Source organism: Lathyrus oleraceus, chromosome 1, assembly GCF_024323335.1.
Source record: "Lathyrus oleraceus cultivar Zhongwan6 chromosome 1, CAAS_Psat_ZW6_1.0, whole genome shotgun sequence".
NCBI lineage: Eukaryota > Viridiplantae > Streptophyta > Magnoliopsida > Fabales > Fabaceae > Lathyrus > Lathyrus oleraceus.
The window spans coordinates 352,047,267-352,063,979 of NC_066579.1; positions in this window are offsets into that span (position 1 = coordinate 352,047,267).

Here is a 16,713-nt window from a genome sequence, read left to right on the forward strand (position 1 = left end):
TTATAATGAAACCAACCAGTACAAATTAACAAGATAAAACCGGTAACCATAGGGTATCCCTAGCCCTAGGTGATATCTACTATAGTTTCACTGTACATAAACCTTAACAATTGCAATCCCGCAAATCGTTAACCATATAAAAATCCTTATTTTTCTTATAAAGAAAGCATTACAAACATTGCATAGTGAAATTGACAAACAAACATATATATTAAGGGAATTATCAATTCAGAGTCATTACACGATCAATTCAGGGACACCCCCTGGGATTGGGGGGTTTAGCCACTCATATTATTCAAATAAGATACAATATCAAATTTAGACATTACAAGAGTAAGGGAATCTCGTTGATCTTCAATCGCATCCGCTCTTGAAGGACTTCCGTTCTTCACAGCTCTTGATCACTTCAATCTCAATCGTACCAAATCTGTCTTCATGTAAAAGTCCCGTTCTCCGTATTCAAAAATCCCCTAAATAGTTCCTGATCCAATATTTGATGTAGCAAATGCCCAAAATACCCTTCGGGATCAGCCATGCCAAAATACATAAAAAATTGGAAAATGATGTGTCCAAGCCAACACTGGCCGTGTCAGGCAACACGACCGGCCGCGTTAGCTGTCTGGCTTCAAAGGTCCAACACGCCCCTTCCAGGGTGGCTGACACGAGCACCCGTGTAAGCTCCCTGTTTTTGGCCATGGCTCCTCTTCTCCTAACACGGGTCATGTTGGACAACACGGGTGGCCGTGCCAGGGCTACTGTACCGTCAAATTTTCTTCTTCTGACGAGCCCAGAACGTCTGATTCCCTTGGCAAGTCCTTCGATATTCTTGCTTACACCTGAAACCAGTAAAACTACCACAAGGAGGCATAAAATGGAGTATAATGACGCAAACCAAAGATAATCATCAAAAGGAAATAAAAATGCAAACATCTAATTTACTAATCAGAATAACAAAACAGGTGGAATAATGTGTTACCGATTTCATGAAATTGTGCCGAATGAGTGTCAGAAAACAAGTAGAATTGGAGACCGATCACAACCTCAAACTTATCTCATTGCTTGTCCTCAAGTGATGCTCGAGACATCAGGATGGTCACCCCAAACTTTTTCATCCACAGTGCTACTGTGATCTTTTGCGATTCCCTGTTCACTTTTCGTTCACTGTTTTACTCTTTCTCGACTTCCGACTTCCGCTACACTCTCACATTGATGTACCTTCTGACCTGTATCTTTTCACACTCTCACCAAATCTCTCGGGGTCAAAGTGTTTTCACTAAAAAACAGAGCATGCAAAGTCAACTCTTAGGTTTGAATAACAAATACTTTCATAACAAAAACACACAACACACACTATTCGAGGGCTTTTTAGGTTTTAATGGGGCTAAGGTGCAAGGTGGGAAAACTAACAAAACAAAAAGGGAAAAACTAGAGGTTCAGGCTCAGAGTCCGTGTTGTTACCCTTGTAACTGTGTTCAATCTTTCAATCAAGAGGTTTTTCTTTTGGGCACCGTTCTTGTTAGGATCCACTGGCTCTTATTTTTCTCTTCTTTTTTATGCGCTCTTTTGAGCACGCTTTTTGTCAACCTCAATACTTCTAGATAAGTGCTTCATGATACTTCTCATAATTTTTTCATTTTTCTTTTTTTTTTCTTTTGAAGTTTCATACTTTTCTATTTTTTTCTGCACTTATCTAGTCTTCATCGGTGTCCCTAAAAATTGAAGAAACCCCAAACTTAGGATTTTCCACAGATCTGAGGCCAATAACACTTATCCAAGCAAGGTGCGGTAGTGTTTAGGCTTACGGTTATTTATAGTGGTTAAACAACAAACAAAACGAAATATGACTCGAATTGGGTGAACGAAGGGTAGTAATGGCGGGCCGGATGGAAAGGCTCAGGGTTAAAAAAAAAATTGCCTCAATGTGTACATGTGTGTTATGAAATTCCAACATCTATTACGCAAACTCAGAGAGACAGAGACATCCTGAAAAGCTCTCATGATGGCAAGTGTTTGGCCTTTTTTAAGTTCTCACCATGTTTGGTAAAGCATACAGGTTTCCAAGATACCTCTCAGTGTGATGTAACTTCATCATCGCTTCGGATACAGAGTATTCCTGCGTAGTCCAGTGACAGAGAATTGCGTCCGATTATTCAGATCATCAACATCAACTTTCGGGGGTTTCCAGAAGAGCAAGTAGAGGAATGTGTCTTTCATCCAATCGCTCCAAGCCTCATCATTCATCCGACACGAATGTCCTTTATTTGTAACACACAAAATACCACGCAACTAATTACTTAAACAAAAATAATAAAATGCTGAAAATATTAAGAACAAATACTAAAACCCCCCCAGAATTGAACCAAACATTGTCCGCAATGTTTAATCTAAGATAGAGGGGGACTCACACAACCTCTCTACAGTGGAGGAAATTGCAACATCAGTCGTTGCATCATCGCATGCATCTCATCCAAAGCAGTCCCTTGACGGGCCTGCTCTATGCCTTGGCGTGTTTGCTCTGCTCGGAGATCTCCGATCTCCGTCTACATTGACGAACATTGGTCCGGTGTCACATATGACGACCTGACACCTGTATGCATGGTGTCCTCTAACGGAGCAACAAACTGCTCCTTCTCCTATTCCTGCACCTCTTCCTCTTGTTGGTCACCTGTGTAGCGGTGTATTCGTTACCATTGGAGATATTGACTAAATCCAAGGTAAATCATACAAAGTCGAGTCGCCACCGCACTTCTATTTATCCAAAGGAATGGTTAGAAAGCGAACAAAAACCTAAAAGTTTTACAAACAAAACTAGTAAAAGAAACAGAGATCTGGGTAAGGGGGTTGGTTATGCAATGGGAAGGTGTTAGGCACCCAAAACATCCTAGGTACTCCTAGGGAGCCCTTTTCACACTTGTTGCAAAGGTTATTTGTTTTGTGAAAATTTTATTTGTGCAAACATGATTGAAAAGATGAGAAGAGAATATACAAGTTATTTACATTTTGTGTTTGGATGGATAAACCCATTGCCTACGTACCCTCTTATAAAAAGATTAGGATCAAAACCTCGTAGTTCGAGAGTACAAATCTCAAAAACAAATGAGTGGATTGATTGGTCCAAAAGCCTTAAGGTCTTTTGTTATCAAAGGGAGAAAACTCAACCTGAAAAACCACAAGTCCACCATGTGAGGATAACTTCAACATGCTAGTGAGGGGTTAACCCTATAATAAGCATGGAAGGCTCATTGTCCATCACTAAGGACATAGGTGAGTACTACATCTACCACAAAGATAACTCAAACCTAATAGCTAAAGGTTATGGAAAAATTTGATTAAGAAGTGGACATTGAAACCACAAAAGAAATATTTGAATGGGTTATATTTACCAATTAGAAGTATATACAAAATGGTCAAAGTTGACTTAAAGATTCAATTCAAAATGAGTGTTATGAAAAGAAAGTTTGAAAATCAAAAGCATAAGGCTTAGGTTTCTAATGTTGAAAACAAATTAAATGTTTGCACAAAAAGATTTTGGCTTGGGTTAGGGTGGAGAAATGAAGAAGAAGGGTTAAGTCCTAAAGAGAATAAAAAGGTGATGGTTAAGAAATGAAACCACACTAGGAGTTCCTCTCTTGAGATCATATTGATGATCCAAGTAGATCCCATCCTTTGGAATAAGCAAGCACAAAACATAAGCAATCAACCAAGTCTCATAAGAGATCCTCAATGTATCTTGTATCTCACTTGAATGAACATGGTAATGATCTTCAAAATTAAGCTCAAATGGAAACTCCTAGCACAAGAACACACACATCAAAAGTTCACAAGTAAACAATCATCACACACTATATATACATACAAGAGGCTCAAAACAATGGGTGGGCTTTAGTCAAGAGGGGTCATGTCAACCTCGACAAACAAGCCAAACTGTAACAGGTAATCTGTAGCTCTTAACCACTAACATTGAGAGTTAGGGTGAAGCTGATCAAATAGGTAAATGAGGATGAGACCTCATGCTCTTAACCCTGACCTGGGTGAGCTCATGACAAAGAAAGCGTGGGGATCCAGAAAGTGGGATCCTATTCCACTTGACAGACAATGGACAAAGATCTTGGGTACATGTTCAGAAGCATCAGCACGTAGTGCGAGCATAAAGAACGACACACTGAATAACGGGGGATTGGCTACTAATCCCTTTTATCCGTCAATTGCCTCAACTCTTGGAGGTCTTATCAAGTAACACATGCCTCATCTTGGAGGTCTTTGGCACAATTGTAAACAAACACAAACAGAGCCTCTGAAGGAGGACTTGCCAGCAAAATGCCTGCCAAAAAGGTGACAGGACTTCCAGACTACATGAAGTAAGAAGATAACTACCTAAGTGGTGTATCAACCACAATCCAAAGCTCAAGCAAGAGCTAAAGCAAGCAAGCAACTAAGGTACCTTGAAGTGAAGGTTGCTGAAATCGTGTTCTCAAGCGCTCTACAGCTCCAGATCTACTCCACTATACTTGCCTTGAAACTTTGAGCAAAAATGAATGGTTGAAAACACTTGAATCCATTTCAATTTCAAACTTCCATCGCCATGTTCAAGCTCTTGATCTGCATGAAATCTGGATGAATTGCTCCAATCAATGGTTGATTCTTGCTCAATGAATCATGATGATCAAGAATCTGCAAGAATTTTTTGTGTTTGTGTGAAGAAATTGAAAATTCGAAGAGAGAGAAATTGGAGGGAGTTTTGAATTTTCAGATCTGAATTGGTTCTGTTATGGCAATTAGATTAGGGTTTCAGCTTATATATCCCATGCTAATGATGCTGCTAATCACTTAAGCCAATGGTTAATCAAGATTAATGAGATTTAAAGCATCTTGCAAAAATGAAAATTGAGCTAGCATGGCCAAAGCACACGTGTACAGTCCCATGTTAAGCTTGGAATTCACTCAAAATCATCTAATGGTCATACTTGAAGTGTTTGTTTGCTTGCATCTTAAGCCAAAAATGAATAATGGACATTTTCTTCAAAATGCACATGTGTGAAAATAATGAACTCTTGCCATGATTCCTTTGCATAATTGAGCCAAATGAGGTCAATTTGAGATGTCTTGCACATAAGGAGCATTTTGCAAAAAGAATGGATCAAATTGGAGCATTGTATCAAAAGTTAGGCCATTTTGAATTTCCATGCACACCTTGTGATCAAATGACCATAACTTCTCAACCATTCATCATATGGACATGAATTAGGACTTTTTGGAAAGGGGAGACAAAGATCTACAACTTTCATGTTCACCAAAAATCTATTTGAAACTTCTTTGATGTTGACAAGTCAAGTTGAATGTGGACCAAAAACTTGCCAAATTTGGAAACTTTGAATTACAGGTCATTTTCCATTTTTAGTAACTTTTGTCATGACCTTTGAATCATCAAGATAGATGTTTAGAATGACAATTAGACCTTGTTTGAACATGATTGAGGTGTCTCAACTCATTTCCCCCACCTCATAGCCCTCAGTTGACTGTACAATTGACTTTTTGGTCCTTAGATGACCTTGAAATGGCTTGATTGAATTGAGCCATTACCATTTGATGAAATTGCTCCAAAATGGAACCCTAGCTCATGCAAGCTCCTTGTAATGATCATGTGGTCCTCATCCCAAGAAAATACCTCATCTCTTTGTGCAAAGGATCTCCTTGAAGCTCTTAACCTGGTGATTGCTTAAGCTACAACAAAAGATGTTAGTGACATATTTTTGTGCTTTTGGTTAGTAAATAAAACAAGAAAAGCAATGATATACAATTCAAGCATGCTTGGTGATCTCAAACCACTCACAAGAGATCCTTACCCAAAGGGAAAGGGAGCCAAGATCCTTAATGATCCTTGAGGCTATGCAATGCAATGCTATGATGCCATGAGGGATCTTAGGGACAAAATTGGGGTCTTACAGATGCCCCTATTTAAGGTCATTCTAGCCGGAGAAGTGAAGGTTAAAATCTTCGTCTCGACGAGGTAGAATGGGCTTAAATAATAATAAAGAGACAAATTTTGGTCCCTAAGAGACGTCATAACGCAAATGTATGTATGCAAAACAAACAAACTCTGTGTGGATATGTGTCCACAAAGAAGAGAAAACATCCGGAGAAATGACAATCCATATGAGTAATTCACTCCAAAATGGAACAGAAACTCTACCGGGGACTCTTATGGGGATAGAAAAGGAAATAAATTGCGTGAGCAGGTCACGACTCAGAACTTGGGGAGTAAAGGACTGAAACCGTGTGAGCAGGTCACGACTCAAAGCTGGGGAAAAGAGTCTCCAAAGGGAATAAAAATCCATTGGAAAGACTCGAGCTGACTCAAAGATGCATGTATTGGGGAATATGCCAACACATCAAAACTATTCGCAATGGATACTTCGGATGAAAATCCGGACTCAGGCTGGGGAAAGATTTGAACAAAATATCCCTGCCGGGGAAAATGCATGTATTGGGGAATATGCCAACATAGCGAAACTATCCGCAATGGATACTTCAGATAAAAATCCGGACAAAACAATCCACTAAGGGACTTCGCTGGGGATGTCTTAAAAAAGACTCTCCTGGAGAAGCAGCGGGATGAGGTGTTACCAGTTACTGGGTAACAAGCTCAATGAGACATGTGATCTGATCACCAGTATAAGGGTGAGAGAACAACAAGCTCGGGAAGACTGAATATCTAAGACCGGTATAAGGGTGAGATATATCAATCAACCAAATCATCTGAGGAAGACCTAAAAAGGTATATCTCAACTCAGGAAAATCTGACTCCACAGGGGACCAAAGTCATAATAGGGAGCAGAAGGAAGGAACACCACGGATACCGGTTACTGGGCATATAATAGGTGACCAACCAAAGCGTGAATTGGGGAATATTCCCAAAACACTCATCATCCAAAAAGAGGGAAGAACGATAACTCGATTATAGGATGGACATTCGATTCCAAAACAGGGATACGAATCTTACTCGACTGGGGAAGAACAAAAGGCTTCGACCAAAGAGCGCATGAGATATATTATCTTTTACCGTCGGAACGTAGATAATATACTCGCATGGAAGATTATCCACAACCGGTTACTGGGTTAATAAAGGATAAATCGACCGAAAGAGAAAGACATCGGGATACCAAGACTAGGTATATAATGATGACCAATCAAAGGGGAGCAACAAACATCACCGGAAAACGGTAAATGAAAGAGGATCCGCTAGGGATAAAATTGCTTAATCAGAGCAATTATCCGAAAGAATGAGGGAATATCAATACCGAATATTAGATAATGATAACCGTCAAAGAGGGGGTTACATCTACCGGATACTGGGTAGAAAACCACGGAAGAGTAATCGTCATCAACTAGGATGAACAACAATGGTTAACTCTGCAAAGGGGGAATGAATCTTACTCAACTGGGGAAAAACAAAAGCTTCGACCAGAGAGTGCATGAGATATACTATCTATTACCGTCAGAACGTAGATAGTATACTCGCATGGAAGATTATCCACAACCGGTTACTGGGTTAATAAAGGATAAATCAACCGAAAAGAAAAAGGCATCGGGATACCAAAACTCGGTATATAATGATGACCAATTCAGGGGAGAAACAATCGTTACCAACAACAACAGGGTAGATGAAAGATGACTCGCTGGGGATAAATTGCGAGCGCAAGGCAATTATCCAGGAACAAGAGGGAATATCAACATCGAACACTGGATGAAGATAACCACCAAGGAGGGGATTACACCTACCGGTTACTGGGTAGGAAACCACGGAAGAGTAACCGTCATCAACTAGGATGAATAACAATGGTTAACTCTGCGAGGGGAGGAAAATAGGGTTTACAACTACCGGTATAAGGGTAGAAAACCACAAACTCCGCTAGGGGAAGAAAGTAGGATTTACAACTACTGGTATAAAGGTAGAAAACCACAAACTCCGCTGAGGATAAGGTGAATCATTATTAATTACTGAGTAATTATTCATTTATCACAGGGAAACACCAGAGACAATCACGAGAGGCCAATTTAGGATCAAACCAAAAAGGCAAACTGAATCGAGACTCATCCTATTGAGGATATAACTCAATAGGGGAACCCATCCCAATATATATGTTGGGAGGAAGCAGAAACAACCGTCGTCCACGAGGATATAACTCAGTGGGGAAATGGCAGGAAAGATAAACACTTTCTGCTTTTGGGGCTGACTCTATATGGAGAGATCAGACACACACATCTGCTTGGGGAAATATATATATCACCAAATAGCAGAAGACAACAAACAACGATATATGGAAAGGAATGCAACATGAATATCTGAATGTTATAATTATGCATGTATATGTGTGATTTATGTTTGATGAATGCTGACAAACAGACATATCTAACATACAAAGGTCCAGGAATCAACCACCCGGTACTACATCTCAAGAGAAGGAGCCAGGATCACCGGAGAATATCCAATCTGCCGGGGATCAGAGACAACAACACCTCTGCAGGGATGAATCATCAGTCTCAGCTGGGAAAAGGAGTTCAGTGCATAGGCAGAAACTGCCACAAAAGCAACTCTACTGGGGATCAGAGATACCAGGAAACAACAATCTCTGCAGGGGATAACATCACCACAGATAAAATCCAACAACTCTACTGGGGATCTATCTGAGGAAAATAAGGGGAATCTGGTGATCCAACACCAAGTACCAAACTCACCAAGGAGATCACACCTGCTGAGGAGAAAAGATCGCTCTTCCGCTGAAGAGGAGAGTGGTGAACATCTTAACAAGCATACCACTCGGGGATGAACCAACGCAGATAAAATCCACCACACCAACAACTCTACTGGGGATTTATCCGAGGAAATGGAGGAATACTGGGGATCAACCACCAAATATCGAACCTTCCAAAGAAAACACATTTGCTGAGGAGGGAAGACCACTGCTCTGATGAAGGGAGGGGAGGTGAATAACCTCAACAAGCACTCTGCTCGGGAGAAACTACAAAAGGCTCCGGAGGAAGAGGATACAGTCATGCCAAGAATATGAATAAATGTCTTACCCTGTTGGAAATCATGCCACCCTTGGGAGAGCACTGAGGATCCCTTAAGTATTCTTTCATCATTGTGAATGTTCACTTTGTTTAAAACAAGTTATGAAAATTCATTTTTCAAAACAATGATATTTTCTCAATTAAAACATGCAAAACATTTGTTGAATAGAAACAAATAAGAGTGAAAATAATTGGATAAAAGCTCAAATTTATTTGATGGAATGGTAGCCTGCAAATGGCAAGACTCCATAGATCTTTACAAGTTTGAAATTGGTGATATATATGGGAAAAAGGCTCCATTGAACATAATGACCATTTCTCCACCAATTCTGAGTTCGATGTATTCGAAGCTTTGGTTGACGACGAATGAACAAGAATCTCTGACAGATGACAGTTGTAGAACACAGTCTTTTCAGGATGCAGTTACTTGCTAAATCCCTAATTTTTGCCTAGATTTCCCCAAGATGAGGTACTCAATCTAGCGGGATGCATGTTCATTTTTTATGTCTCTAACTTTTGCCTGGATCGCCCTTTCGGGTTTTCAATCCACCAGACGCTCATTTTTGCTTAAGCCGCCCTTTCGGGTTTTCAACTTAGCGAGTTATTCTGTTTTTATTTTTAGGCGAAGTATTTCTTGACTACATCTGAATTCACAGGACGAGTGAAATCCTCCCCATCCATAGTTGTAAGTTTCAAAGCACCGCCTGAAAAGGCTCTCTTAACAACATATGGACCTTCATAGTTTGGAGTCCACTTGCCCCTGGAATCGGGCGCGAAAGACAAGACTTTCTTGAGCACAAGGTCACCTTCTCGGAACACACGAGGCTTGACCTTCTTATCAAAAGCTTTCTTCATTCTCTGCTGATATAACTGACCATGACACATGGCAGTCAATCTCTTCTCTTCAATCAAATTCAGCTGGTCATAACGACTCTGAACCCATTCAACATCAGTCAACTTGGCCTCCATCAAGACTCTCATTGATGGGATCTCCACCTCTACTGGGAGTACAACCTCCATGCCATAAACAAGAGAGAAAGGGGTTGCCCCTGTTGAAGTGCGGACAGATGTACGATATCCATGCAAAGCAAATGGCAGCATCTCATGCCAATCTTTGTACGTGACAACCATCTTTTGGATAATCTTCTTGATATTCTTATTAGCAGCTTCAACAACCCCATTCATCTTGGGTCTGTAAGGAGAAGAATTATGGTGTGCAATCTTGAACTCACTACACAACTCTTTCATCATCTTGTTATTCAAGTTAGATCCACTATCAGTAATGATCTTATCTGGCACACCATAACGGCATATGAGTTGATTCTTGATAAACTTCACGACCACCTTCCTGGTCACGCTTGCATATGATGCCGCTTCAACCCATTTGGTGAAGTAATCAATTGCTACGAGAATAAACCTGTGTCCATTGGACGCTTTCGGTTCAATCATGCCAATCATGTCGATTCCCCACATAGTGAAAGGCCATGGTGATGAAATCACATTCAGAAGTGTCGGAGGAATATGAATCTTATCCGCGTAAATCTGACACTTATGGCATTTCTTCACATATTTGCAGCAGTCAGAGTCCATTGTCAGCCAATAGTAGCCTGCTCTCAACATCTTTCTAGCCATGGCATGTCCATTGGAATGAGTACCAAATGAACCTTCATGGACCTCAGTCATCAACAGGTCTGCTTCGTGTCTATCCACACATCTGAGCAGAACCATGTCAAAATTTCTCTTATAAAGCACTTCGCCATTGAGGTAGAAACTACCTGACAATCTTCTCAAAGTTTTCCTATCTTTCACAGATGCCCCAGGCAGGTAAACCTGGTTCTGAAGGAAACACTTAATGTCATAATACCATGGCTTATCATCTTTCACTTCTTCAACTGCAAACACATGAGCTGGTCTATCCAAGCGCATCACGGTGATATTGGGAACTTCATTCCAATACTTAACCACAATCATTGAAGCAAGCGTAGCAAGAGCATCTGCCATCCGATTATCATCTCGAGGAATATGATGGAAGTCAACTTCAGTAAAGAACGTTGAAATCCTCCTCGCATAATCTCTATATGGAATGAGACTTGGCTGATTCGTCTTCCATTCACCCTTGATCTGATTGACAATGAGGGCCGAATCACCATAAACATCAAGATGCTTGATCCTAAGATCAATGCATTCTTCCAATCCCATAGGCCTCATACTCAGCCATATTATTCGTGCATTTGAAAGTTAGCCTTGCTGTAAAAGGAATATGTGTGCCCTGAGGAGTAATGATTACTGCCCCAATACCATTTCCATACTGATTTACAGTGCCATCAAATACCATACTCCATCTGGAACCAGGCTCTGGCCCTTCATCGAGTGTAGGTTCATCGCAATCTTTCATCTTCAAATACAGAATCTCCTCATCTGGGAAGTCATACTGAACTGACTGATAATCCTCAATCGGCTGGGGTGCCAAGTGGTCAGCCAAGATACTACCTTTAATAGCTTTCTGAGCTCGATACTCAAGATCATACTCAGATAACAACATCTGCCAACGGGCAATCCTCCCGGTTAAAGCAGGCTTCTCAAATATGTACTTGATTGGATCCATTCTGGATATCAACCAAGTTGTATGATTTATCATATACTGGCGTAAACGCTTAGCGACCCAAGCCAAAGCACAACATGTCTTCTCAAGCATTGAGTATCGAGACTCACAATCAGTGAAATTCTTGCTTAGGTAGTAAATATCATACTCTTTCTTCCCTGATTCGTCTTGCTGACCATGGACACAACCCATCGAGTCTTCAAGAACTGTCAGATACATGATTAAAGGTCTTCCTTCTATAGGCGGAGACAGGATTGGAGGTTCAAACATATACTCTTTGATACTATCGAAAGCTTTCTGGAAATCCTCGGTCCAATCATGGGACTGATCTTTCCGGAGGAGCTTGAATATCGGCGCACATGTGGCAGTCATGTGGGATATGAATCTGGAAATATAATTCAAGCGGCCAAGAAAACCTCGGACTTGCTTTTCAGTTTTGGGCGCATGCATCTCTTGTATTCTTTTGACCTTTGCAGGATCAACCTCAATACCTCTTTCGCTGACAATAAAGCCCAATAACTTGCCGGAACGGACTCCAAATGTACACTTGTTGGGATTCAGACGAAGCTTGTACTTCCTCAGACGCTGAAAAAGCTTCAATAAGTGCTCTACATGTTCAACTTCCGTTCTTGACTTAGCAATCATATCGTCAACATAGACCTCAATCTCCTTGTGCATCATATAATGGAACAAGGTAGTCATATCTCGTTGATACGTGGCTCCGGCGTTCTTCAAACCGAAGGGCATCACTCGATAACAGAATGTTCCCCAAGGTGTGATGAATGTTGTCTTCTCCATATCCTCGGGTGCCATCTTAATTTGATTATATCCGGAAAATCCATCCATAAATGAGAAGACATTGAATTTAGTTGTATTGTCTACCAACATATCAATATGTGGTAGAGGGAAATCATCTTTCGGACTAACTTTATTCAAGTCTCTATAGTCCACACACATCCAGACTTTTCCATCTTTCTTAGGCACAAGCACAATATTGGCCACCCATTGAGGATATGTAGAAGTCACCAGAAACCCCGCATCAATTTGCTTATGAACTTCCTCTTTGATCTTCACTGCCATATCAGGATCAGTTCTTCTGAGCTTCTGCTTTACAGGCACGCACTCAGGCCTCAAGGGTAGGAAATGTTGCACAATATCTGTATCTATACCCGGCATGTCTTCATACGACCAAGAAAAGATATCGACATATTCTCGTAGCAATTCAATCAACCCTTTCTTAACAGATTCTTCCAGGAGTGCCCCAATCTTGACCTCTCGCACACAATCCTCAGACCCCAAGTTGACTGTTTCCAGATTCTCAAGATGCGGCTGAATGATCTTCTTTTCATGCTCAAGTAGACGGGTAATCTCGTCAGGAATCTCTTCAATATCATCTTCCTCTGCCTCAAATACAGGGAACTCAAAATTGGGAGATGGCGTTGGATCATTATGTTCAATGGGTTTAGAAATCAACCTGCATAATGATTTTGGATATGAAAAGCTTTAGAATTCAAACAAGGCAAATCATTATGCAAATGAAAAGATTGATTTTATTTCTTTTTTAGGGTTTTATGTGATCCTCAATTTCATGCAAAAAGTAAAAAGGGAAAATAATTGGAAAAACAAACATTTAACATGAATTTATTGAATGAAAATATCATTGTATTTATGTTGCCAACAATGTCATCACTTCTCCTTTTGGCATGGGAGAAGGGTTTTTAAACAAAGTGATCATTACGTGGACTTGTGGACAACTGTAGGAATATCCACAGCGACCCAATTGTTGCAGATCCCGCCAGGGATGACAAAATTGTCAGAATCCTCTGCATCCTCTTCCAAGACAGCAGCAGCTTCCTCATTCTGACCAGTGTGTATGAAACCTCCACTCTTGAATAATCCTTTCTCATTGAAGGCTCCAGAAGAAAAACCAATTCCAGCCCAAGACTTATTGTCTTCCAGCTCAATCATTTTTCCTATACCAGCAATTGCACCACACTCAATGGCCAATTTCGCATCTCTATAGGAAGCAAATGAAGGAGTTCTCTTCTCAACATGCTCAGCTATAGATAAAGCTTGGAAAGGAGTTCCAACTTCATCTTCAACATCTATGTACGAGAAGGAAGACAAGTGGCTAACCAGGAGAGCTTTTTCTCCCCCTAACACTACCAGTTTCTTATTCTTCATAAATTTCAGCTTCTGGTGTAAGGTGGATGTCACGACGCCAACCTCGTCAATCCATGGTCTGCCTAAGAGACAGCTATACGATGGGTGAATATCCATAACCTGGAAGGTAATCTGGAAATCACTTGGTCCAATCTTGACAGGGAGATCAACTTCCCCAATCACAGTCTTACGCGACCCATCGAAAGCTTTCACAACTACCCCACTCTGCCTCATGGGAGGCCCTTGATAAGACAGTTTGGAAAGAGTGGAGTTTGGCAATACATTCAGGGTTGACCCAGTGTCCACCAGAACATTGAACATGGCGTCGCCTTTACAATTCATGGAAATGTGTAAAGCCAAGTTGTGGTCTCTTCCCTCCTCAGGGAGATCAGAGTCACAGAAACTCAAATTGTTACAAGCAGTAATGTTTGAAACAATGCTATCGAACTGTTCTATTTGTGACATCATGATCTACATATGCCACATCCAAAACTTTCTGCATAGCCTCTCTATGCGGTTCTGAATTCAGAAGTAATGATAGCACGAATATCTTGGATGGCGTTTGTAGAAGCTGGTCTACAACATTGTACTCACTCTTCTTGATGAGCTTCAACATCTCATCACAGTCTTCTTTCACATTGCCGCTAGGGCCAACAGAAGTAGGAGCTTTTTGTACAGAGGAGGGCTTAACAGCAAGCGCCGGATTCGGAGAATTCACCGCGTTCCCAATCGGGCGTTCGACAAAATCAGCGTTAGCCTGGGGCTTCGGTGGTGCTGAAAACACACGACCGCTGCGGGTCAAACCACTTACATCAACAATATTCATAATAGAGGAGGATGGGAAAGTCACCTCTTTCCCATCTTCTACAGCAACAACGTTGTAACGGAAGGGAATTGCCTTTTCAGAAGAATACGGTATAGGACCGGCAGGCTTAATGATCAGGGAAGGAGAAACCTTCTGCTTGCTACCATCATACTTGATAATAACAAGCTCGGGTATCCGAAACACTGGGGAAATCTAGTTGACCTCTGGCTCATCTTCGTCAACATTCCTATTCTGAAGGATCTCAATAACTCCTTCGTCCAGCATCTCCTGAAGATCTTTGCGCACCTGACGACAACCCAATCGGTTAACAGGGCATATTTGGCATTTATCATGGTCGTGCTCATAGTGACTATACTCACACAACAAACGATGCAACTCGACCAACGATTGTCGAATGTGACTAACATATTTGACCTTGTACTTGCCAGGGCAACCCTGGACCATGTTGACAGATTTCCCATGCTCGGGCAATGGGTTCTTCTTAACATTAGGACCTACGTCCTCAAAACACAGGATGCCACACCTCACAAGGTCTTGAACCTTGGTCTTCAAAGGAAAGCAATTCTCCACGTCGTGGCCGGGAGCACCAGAGTGGTATACACAATGCAATTCAGGCTTATACCACCACTGAGGGTTAGCAGGTATAGCTGGTGGGTCTCTCAGAGTGATCAACTTCCTCTCTATCAAAGAGGGATACAGTTCTGCGTATGTCATCGGAATCGGATCAAAAGTGATCTTCTTCCTCTCATAACTCGTGCTGGTTTGATTACTATTGCGAGGTTGATAGGCCTGCTGTTGAGGACGATGTTGTTGCTATTGATATTGCTGAGGTGATTGTTGATTGTTATTATGCTGCTGATACTGTTGATTGTCTCTGAAAACAGGTGCTATGTGAGCCACCTGATGCTGGTTACTGGCGGGACGCACAGTCTTCCTCTTCACAGAGGGTCTTCTAGGTTTCACATGGGAGGTCACAACATGTGCCTTTCCATCTTTCTTTTTTGCAAATGCTCCATAATGTTTGGCAGAAGAGCCTTCTTCTTTGGTTAGACGTCCTTCTCTAACCCCTTCTTCTAGACGCATCCCCATGTTCACCATCTCGGTGAAATCAGAAGGAGCGCTAGCAATCATCCGCTCATAATAGAATGAACTCAAGGTCTTCAAAAAGATCTTGGTCATTTCTTTCTCTTCTAGCGGAGGCACGATCTGTGCTGCCAACTCTCGCCACCTTTGGGCATACTCTTTAAACGTTTCTTTGTCCTTCTGGGACATGGCCCTCAATTGTTCCCTATCGGGAGCCATATCCACATTGTACTTGTACTGCTTGACCAAGGCCTCGCCAAGGTCGTTGAAGGAACGGATGTTCGCACTGTCAAGCCCCATATACCAACGCAGAGCTGCACCGGACAAACTGTCCTGAAAGTAGTGGATGAGCAACTAGTCATTATTAGTCTGAGTTGACATCTTCATGGCATACATGACCAGGTGGCTGAGAGGACAAGTATTCCCTTTGTATTTTTCAAAGTCAGGGACCTTGAATTTCACCGGAATCTTCACATTGGGAACCAAGCAGAGTTCGGCAGCAGACTTTCCGAAGAGATCCTTTCCTCTAAGAGTCTTCAATTCCTTGTGAAGCTCAAGAAATTGGTCATTCATAGCATCCTTCTTCTCATGGACATTTGGGCCCTCAGATGGCTCAGAATGATAGATGGTGTTGTCTACCCTAGGCACGGTATGCACGACAGGAGGAGGAATAGCAAGGGTCGGGCTAGATGTGGGCATAGAAGCAAAAGTTGGAGCAGGACCCTCAGGCATGAAATTAGGAGGCATCCCCCACGGAAACCCGGTTGGCATAGCTGCAGGAGCAAAATATGCACTGGCTGCAGGCACAGTTGAGGAAACAATCTCAGAGATGACTGTCCTCTAGGGAGGAGTTGAAGGTGTTGGAGAAGACTGGCTCTGGGCAGCCAGAAATGATTCCATCAAAGCACTCAGTCTGGCGACTTCCTCCTTGAGTTCACGGTTCTCTTGCTCTAGATGATCCATCAGT